Raw genomic sequence first — 9,128 nt, 5'->3', positions numbered from 1 at the left:
TCATTTAAACATAACCACCCCCACCACCAAAAAAAAGAGAAAAAAGAAAAAAAAAGTAAAGCAAATAATAAGGGAAAAGCCCAAGACACACTTCCTATGGGGGGAAAAAAAAACCAGCATGTAATTTCTGTCCTTGATGGAATGTATTAAATACCATCTTTCATATATGCATATGAGAGGGTTTTCTTTTCTTAATATTTTTACATTGTAGTACTTGTTTTCCTTGTTGGGGTGTTTGCTTATTTAATAGGCCCTTAAATTCTTACCACTCTTTTGCTACTCTTGGCTGACATGTTTTAAGTTCTCTGCCCAGAATATAATAATTTGTTCATCTTTGGAAACATTTCTGCTTCCTAACTGTGTACTATTGTATTTTAGATGTGGTGTCCTGTCTCTGTAAAATAGAATATGCTCAAAACGTTTTGTAAGTGAATTCATAGGTAGTTGGGATAGTGCCATGTAACTATGTTTTATTTCATGGCCTTGTCTTGCTGGCCATAGATTACTGGACAGATGATAGGCATTTAATCCAGTCTGAGCCAGTGAGAATCCCTTCCCTAGAAATTTGGAATTGAGGCCAAATGAATATAGACTCGTATTTGGCTGGTTTCTTGAACATCAATGTTAGGATATGGGCTTCGTGATGTGACCATCTTCTACCTGGTAGACTATATAGCAGACAAAGTCTACAGAGAAACATGAAGTAGAGATGCTGAATAAAAGGTGGAAAGAGATGGAGAAAATATGAAACATGAGTGCCCTGATGCTTTTTAAAAGTTTTTATTATACTTATAAAAATTTTAAATGTGCTTTTCTTATTAGCAGCAGTTCTCAATTTTTTAATGTGCTTCAGAATCACTAAAAATGTCTGTTAAAAATTCAGATACTTTTGTCCAACCCTGAAAGATTTTGATCCAATGTGTTTTGAGTAGGCCTGGGAATTTACGTATTTATCAAGGATTTCAGTTAATTGTGGTGCAGGTGTATGAGAACCGCTGTCTGGAAAGTGCTGCATTGTGTCATGTTCCTTCTTTAGTACTTCCTCCGGACTCCTTTTTTCCAGGCTTCTTTCTCAACATCATCATCATATAACTGCTTCCCAAGAAACAAATCTCCTATTAAGTGCTATCTACATTTGCCACATAAAATGTTATGTGAAGCTAGTACAAAATTATTTCTCTATTTCTCCTCTATCTGGTCACCTATTAACCATATGCCTAAATTTCCAAAAGACAAAGTAGTACTGAAATATATTTTATTTAAATTGAGTTACCCAAATGAGTGAAGGGTTATATATTTCAAAGACTTGTTCTCTGAAAAGAAAAGAAATTAAATACTTTATCATCTTTATTATTAGCTATTTCTCCTGAAGACAAAAAGAAACTTGTGAAATTACCTTTAAAGAATCACTTATTTAAACTGTTTATTACAAAAAGCAAATTCACAAAATAAGTACACACAAAATCCCTGGCACTGCAAATTATAAGATTTCATGACTTTATACTTACTCTCAGAAGGAGATTCTGATGCCATTAGTAAGTATTAATTGCCTGGTACCCTTATGATTTGATGGCAAGAGAATGGAATCAACCCAAATTTCAATCTAAAAAGAAGAATATTTTTATTTTATTAGCAGGTAAATCCTTGTAATGGAATATATTCAGTCTGCTAAATATGCTAGGATATTTAGTTTCATTTACAAAATTGCAATCAGAGTTAATGAGAAAGCATAATTAGCTGATCCATGTTCTTTTCCTTTCACTTTTAACTTCTTCATGCATTATTCCTCAGGATAGTTGCTAGTCCATCTAAATGTTCTATTTTATTATAACCCAAATATGCCATAAATGATCACATTATACAAGAAGGAGAATTGTTTATTCAACTTCCTTCTGGAACAGGCTACAGAATCAAGCCAAATGAATGTTAGGAGACACTATGAATTTATCAGACAAAACACACATTAAGGCCAGATATTATGAACTAATACTGTATCAACACTTTGGTCATTAAAACTGCTTAATTAAATTTAATTGGATTTCCTCTACATTACAGCAATTGCACACTAACCATATCATTTTTCCTGTCCTAGAAAAGAAAGCTTTATTCCAGAGTAAGTCAACAATTGAGACTTTCAAGAGTATCTTTGTGATGAATTATATCATCTTTTATTACCAAGGAAAGAAATAAGGAAGATCAATATGTTTATTTGATAGTGCCAGACTAAGGGTTGATACATGATATTAAGGAGCTCTGCATAGATCACTATTAAGTATTTAATTTCCATGTAAGTGCTATCTGTCAGTTTTGTATTATTTTTCTATAAAGTGAATGATACACTCAGTAATAGGTTAAACCAAACAAAAAATATACATGCAATAATTGGACAACAAAGATGTGAATTTGCAAATTTAGGCCTGTGATTTGTTTTTCATTAGGGTCTAGGTCAGGTGATTACATGTGTAGTTAATATTGTAGACTTTGTGTGTCTACTATATTAATGCAGAGATAATTCAAACATGCAATTAAATATAAAATGGGAACTGAAATATACAAATAAACTACATTTTGCGTTTTCAAAAGAACTGTCTTCTTGCTGAGGGTTGAAGAAGGCATCATAAAGACTAAAATAATTCCTGGACTTTTGAGAATGGTTACAATTTGTGCAGGAAGAGAAAAAAAATAGTTCAGATGGAGGGAACTTCATGAACTGTGATAGAGATATAAGAAGAAGAAAAGAATCTGGTTGAATTTGACTGAAATAAGAATTCATGATATAAAGTATTGAGAAATAATTTTTTTTAAAAGCAATTGGATAGAAATCATTAAATATGAGATGGAGAGTAAAATTTTTGTAGAGAATAAGAAGGCACTGAAGAATAAGAAGAGAATAAGAAGGCACTTTTGAGTAGTGAACAGAAGGTACCATAGTGAGCCAAGACCTTTGACTTTACATGTGGTGCACTTTAACTTCTTTTCAAGTTTATGCTGATCCTTTGTCATGATCATGGTCAGAGCAAAATAACAATCTGAGTTTAAATCAGCCTTTCCATTGTCTTAGTCCAGATAATAAATACAGGACAGGAATACGGTTGAATGGCAACAGACACTGACAGCTGTGTCCTTAACCTGTATTCCCTTGTCTGTGTGGGCAAAAGTCAAGTATAAAGTTGTACAGTCAAGACAAAGGAACAATATAGCTTATTTGATGAAAGTAATGGCTATGTGAGACTGTGTGTTGATGGTAACTCTAAGTATGACTATGCTTGGTTTTAGTGTGAAGAGCTATTTCTCTAATGGGATATCAGCTGTCACTCTTATTGCCTTAAAAAAAAGTCAGTAATAATATTGTTCTGAATAAGGCTGAAGCACAATCACACGAGTATTTTTTTCCTTATCATTCAGGTTATTTTTATGTACCAGAAATATATCAATTTGTGAACAATACAAATTATGCTGTTTCTCTGACAGGACAGGTCATAAGTGAAACATACTGGCTATTCACAATGCTCACTGGTTGCTTGTAGTTCCATTTGTGGAAAAATGTATGCCTTCTTTCTGTGACAATGCCATTAATGTATTCAGGAAGAGTTTTTGTTTGAATGTGAAAGTTACAGACATACCCACCAGGATTTTAGGATCTCCTTGCATTATATGTCAACCATCTCTGTGTAAGATAAAAGATGGCATAATGAGTCTTAGCCTGAGGGGGAGCATAATATGACAAATGTAGAGAAAGATAAATTTGGCTGTTGAGATATTACCACTGTGAGATTAAAAATTTCTCTGGCTCATTTGGAAGTTTTATTATCAGCTTCTAGCTTACCTATATATTTCAGAGTGGACATAGATCTAGAATTAATAAACTTAAAAGTATTTTAATGGAAATATGTTTCATACTTTTCTTACTGGAATATTTCTAAGAACAAAGAAGTTGTCATCCTTCAAAAATGAATGAAATATCATTTATTTTACAATAACATTCTGAAGAATGGATTTAAAAATAATTTTCCTTTTGGAACAAGATCTAAAATCTGTGTGAAATGAGATCTAAAGCTACTTCAGTTTACTTTAGACCAGGGTTTCTCAACTCTTTGTTGTTGGACGACTGCCTTGTGTATTGTAGAAGGCTTAATAGCATCTTTGGCCTCTACCCACTAGATTCCAGTAGCACCTATTAAGTTGTAAAAACCAAAAATACTTCCAGAAAGTGGCAAATGTTTCTGTTTGATAACTGAGTATATACCAACACGTTAGTTATTCATACACCCCAAATTAGCTGCTTAAAATAACACACCTTTATTTTCTCACCATTTCTATGGATCAAGAATTTATCGATGGCATAAATGGGTTCTCTTCTTAAGAATCTCTTGAAAAGCTGGAATCAAGTTGTAAGCAAGAGATGGGGGTCTTATCTGAAGGTTCAACTGGAGAAAGATCTTAGCTTATTTGGTTATTGGCAGCTTTCAGTTCCTGTACACTGTTTTCTGGAGAGATGGAAGGACTTGATTTCAAATAGCTGTTCTCTGGAGACCATCCCATGTGTATCTCTTCCAGAAGGAAATTTCTTATCAAACTGTGCAAGTTGAGAAGGCAATACTAAAAATCTGCAAGCAAGACAGAAGTTACAATCTTCTTAAGCTAATCATAGAAGTGACATCCCTAATGTTGTTACATTTTATTAGTAAGAATCAAATTATTAAAGGGGATGGGACAACTTAAGGCCATGAACACTAGAAAGTGGAAAATATTTGGGGGCCATCTGAGATTCTGCTTACCACAATCAGGTTGGCAAAACCTGACAGCTCATAAACTGCTATTATTCCTTCTTCTGCTTCCTAGAGCAACCACAACAGCCCTCCCTCCATCCTAAGCAACCAGTAAGGTATAAACTATACAAGACAGATATGAAGACAGTTTAAAAACTAACCACCGCCTAAAAGAAGTTTCAAATCAACAAGATAAATCTATATAATTTGGAGTGGCAGTCGTCCTACAGAGTGATGAAAAATATCGGCTTTAAAACAGGTTTAAAAATCTTACTTTTATCTATAGTAAAGTGAGGATGGAAGGAATTAACTAAGTCAAATCGATGTTCTTATGAAGAATTAGTATTTTTAGGCATCAAGTGTTCTACTCTTTTCCTTTCAATCAGGAGAGGTAGAAAATTAGTCACAGTCAGTAGTTTTAGATACATAGGCAGTGAGAAGTGCAGAATTGTTTGTTAAATCCTTTCACTTTATTTTTCAAATTCAAACATTTTGTTCACAATTTATGGTGAGAAGCACATTTTTATATTACAACACAGAACCCATATGCATAGAGATAAGCAGATATGCAACCAAAGTAAACATCAAATATTATTCACTTCTTGATCTATTTTGATTTAATACTCTTCTCTCCCATTCTATTGATTCTATTCTATTCTATTCTATTCTATTCTATTAATTATCTTATTCTGTTTAATTTCATTTTCAAATGTCATGGTTCAGTTTACTAAATCATTATATTTATTTTATCACCCACTAATATTTATTGTTTGCAAATGACTCACCTACTCCAAATTGCTGGTGAGATGTTGTTCAGGTTCTTGTATGTAATAATATCTACAAGATAGACATAATTAGAATTATCTAAGTAATATAGTTTTAAAAGCAAAAATCAGAGGGAAACTTTTTCTTCTGCCTCTATCAATGCTATCAGCGACTCTCGCAGTGGTACATCACCCACCAAGGTATTTTAAGTGAACAACAGCATCTGTTAACATGCCTAAATAACTTTAGAAAAATAGTCTGTGGACATGAAGACAGTGATGCTAACTGGCCCATTATGGAAATATACCTGAGACCTTGGCCTTATTAGCACCTTGAATGCTAACCGGGCATCTATGAAAAGAAAGTAAAACAAGTCAGCATTTTTTTGTCTTTGGGTCTTGTCAAAGGTTAGAATTATTTCTTAATGTTAAAGATTTTTTCACAACTGCTTAAATATAAAAGCAAAATTGCCTACCTTTGCATTTCTGGAAGGCTGAGGGGATGTAAGAAAAAAAAAACTAAAGTATATATTACATCGTTTTAGAATTCTTAGAAATTAAAACTATAATAACCAAATTTAGCCTTTAGAATTCAACTTTTAAGTACTAGTGTATAGTCCCATGTTCCAATATAAATACTATGACCAACAAATCAGTCTAAATTAATATTTTCATTTCTGTCCCCTTACCCTTGTTTACACTGGGAATCTGCAAACTCTGCTTCCCAGAGTATTTTTCCAGTTGGCTACTCTTTGAGTGTGATCAGTAAGAGGAAGTACTGGGCAATGAGACATAAATCAGGAAAAGAGGAACATGATCATTTTTCTCACCCTCCCACACTCTCACCCTAGCTCCCTTTCTTCTTTTCTGACATTGCTTCTGGAGCATTGGCCACCTGTGATGGAGACCTGACCTCTGTGCTGCCAGATTCTGCGACCAACAGTTATTTGTGTTTCCCCAGCCCTTCAGGTAGCACCTGCTTCTTATTGATTCTCATCTCTGAGTTAACTCTCATTCCAATCTTTGCTTTTTCATTTTTAAAAATGTGTATAATCAATTCCAGGTGTTAAATCTTTTTGGTTTGAGATTCCTAGTGTGGTTTGTTTTCCTGATTGCAGGCTCTCTGATACTAATGTAGGTTTGAATACTGCCTTTCACCACTAGACAGATAATCCTGGGTTTGTTGTTTAAATATTCAGAGGTTCTTCTTTATCTCTGATATAAAGATGGAAAAAATTAATATTTGCATTTCAGGACTGTTGTGGGTTTTAATAAGATGGTATACTTAATGAACATGGCACATAATAGTTATTCAAAAACTATTATTAGTAGAAAGCATATTTATAATAGCTGTTTCTATAGCTGTCGAGATAGCACTATTTTTTATACCAATAGATTGATAATGCATATAAAATAGTAAAGTTAGCAAAGTTAACAATTTACATGCAGTGACAGAAAGAAAGTTCACTTGATTAAATACTGGCTTGGAAATTATCAATCTCATTTAGAAATTTTACTTAATTATTGCATTTCAATCTGACATCTCATATATATAAAGATCAGGTTGAATGATGCTAAAAGTATCCTGTAACATGTCTACATACTGTGATTTTTAAAGATTCAGTGCTAGATTGGGAATAAGCTGGAATGTGAGATGGAATAAGCAGTCCTGAACAGATCTTTGTTTATAATATATGGAGTATATTTATTCTTCAAAGGAAAAAATACATAGCAAATATATATACCTATGTCGATGTAGAGGCTTTGTGCCTATTTTTTTTTTTAGCTTTTTAACTACAGGTTCATAGTAAGTTGCAAAAATTGTCCAGAAAGTTTCCATGTACCCTGCACCCAACTTCCCCAATGGTTACATTTTACATAACTATAGCATAATATTAAAGTCAAGAAATTAAGATTGGTATTCATGTCAAGTTCATGTCATTTTATCACGTGTAGATTCATGACATAACCACTAAGCTCAAGATACAAAAGCATCATCACCACAAAGAAATATTCTCTTCTTTGAATCCTTTGCCCTTTTCAGTTTATAATAGTTTATAATTGTCTTAAATGTTTCCTCTGTATAGAAAACCATACCACACAAATGTAATAAATTTTGCTTCATTATCAAACACAATTTAGAAACTCATTAGAAGGAATATTTACTGTATTTGCCCATATTTTTACTTTTTCAGTTCTTTCTTTCCTCATGCTCCGAGATTTATTGTTGTTTTTAATCATGCCCATTTTGTTTCAAGAATTTTTTTTAGCCATTCTTTTAGGGCAGATGTGCTGATGACAAATTCTCATACTTTTGCTTCACTTGAGAATATTTTGATTTCTCTAGGATCCCTAAATGATGTTTCACTAGATGTAGAAGTGTAGAGAATTCCAATTGATTTTCTACTATATATAAGGTGTTTCTCTTGTACTTCTTTCAAGATTTGTTCTTTGTCTTCAGTTTTTAGAAATTTACCTATATTTTTAACATGACTTTTTTTGAGTTTATACTGTTTGTGTTTCACTAAGCTTCTTGAAGCTATATGTTTATATTTAATTTTGGAAAAATTTTAGCCATTGTATCATTGAATTATATTTTAGGTGCACTGTTTTTCTACCTTTTTTTCTGGGAATTCAACATAAATGTTAGTTATTTTTTTTATAATCCCACACATCTCAGAAGCTTTGTTTATTTTGTTTTTTAGTTTATTTTTTCTCTCTTGTTCATAGTAATTTCTATTGTTCTATCTTTATGTTTACTGATTCCTCTGTTCTTCACATTAGGTTGCTGAGCTCATTCACTGAGGGTTTACTTTTTGTTCTAAAGTTCCTGTTTGTTTATTATTTGTATATTCTATTTTTTTGTTTCTACTTTCTATTTTTTAATATACTTAAAACAAGTTTATTATTGCTCTTTGAAGCCTTTTTTATAACAGCTACTTTGAGATCTTTGTTAGAAAATTCCATCATGGGTCATTATCACAATGGCCTCTGTTGATGCCTTTTTCATTCAAGCTGATATTTTCCTGGTTCTTGTTATGACAAGTAAGTTTTTGTTGTACCTTGGACATTTAGGATATTATATTGATAGATTCCAGAACTTATTTAAATTTTCTGATTAGGGGGCCTCTTCTGATCCTGTCCCAGCAGAAGAAGGGGGCCACAGCCTAGCATGAGTGTGGAAGTCTATGTTGATACCATGAGGGCTTGTTACTACCAGGCATGAAAGTCCCAGCTTCTCACTAGTTCTTCCTGGAGATCACTTTAGTTGGGGAGGGTATGGAGGAGGGAGGGAGGGGTGCTCATTATAGACAGTAATCATATACATCTGTACTCCCTACCCAGTCTTTGCTAGCAGGAATGAGTTGGAGCATGACTTCCTATCCATGACATTTGGCTGAGATAGGGGAGCTGTTGTCTAAAAGGTTTCTTTCTTGCTAGTTTGACCCTTTTCTTGTCCTTTGGCTAGAACAAGGTGATATTTATTGTATAAAAGAAAACCCTGAGAAATTTTACCAAGTCATTCCCTGGGCCTAGAAGTCCCTAGCTGGTCTGCCCTCTTCTCCCTACCTATCACGATTTTTATGTATATAAA

At 33.2% G+C, this 9,128-nt stretch overlaps 1 long non-coding RNA gene across 2 annotated transcripts in view; it reads right to left on the bottom strand.

Annotated features, from left to right (window-relative positions):
• LOC115278160 overlaps nucleotides 1-9,128 on the bottom strand; it is a 49,276-nt gene that overhangs the window by 35,901 nt on the left and 4,247 nt on the right. The window contains exons 2-5 of one of the 2 annotated variants that reach the window (XR_003902767.1): nucleotides 5,555-5,606; nucleotides 4,298-4,607; nucleotides 1,509-1,603; nucleotides 1,273-1,313 (exon numbers count right to left, since the gene is read on the bottom strand). This is a non-coding gene — a long non-coding RNA (uncharacterized LOC115278160). Of the gene's footprint in view, nucleotides 1-1,272; nucleotides 1,314-1,508; nucleotides 1,604-4,297; nucleotides 4,608-5,554; nucleotides 5,607-9,128 lie in introns of those variants that run through there. The other variant, XR_003902745.1, reaches the window with a different exon arrangement.

Source organism: Suricata suricatta, chromosome 1, assembly GCF_006229205.1.
Source record: "Suricata suricatta isolate VVHF042 chromosome 1, meerkat_22Aug2017_6uvM2_HiC, whole genome shotgun sequence".
NCBI lineage: Eukaryota > Metazoa > Chordata > Mammalia > Carnivora > Herpestidae > Suricata > Suricata suricatta.
Note: the sequence above shows the minus strand (reverse complement) of the source record. Positions and strands in the feature narration are given on the sequence as shown.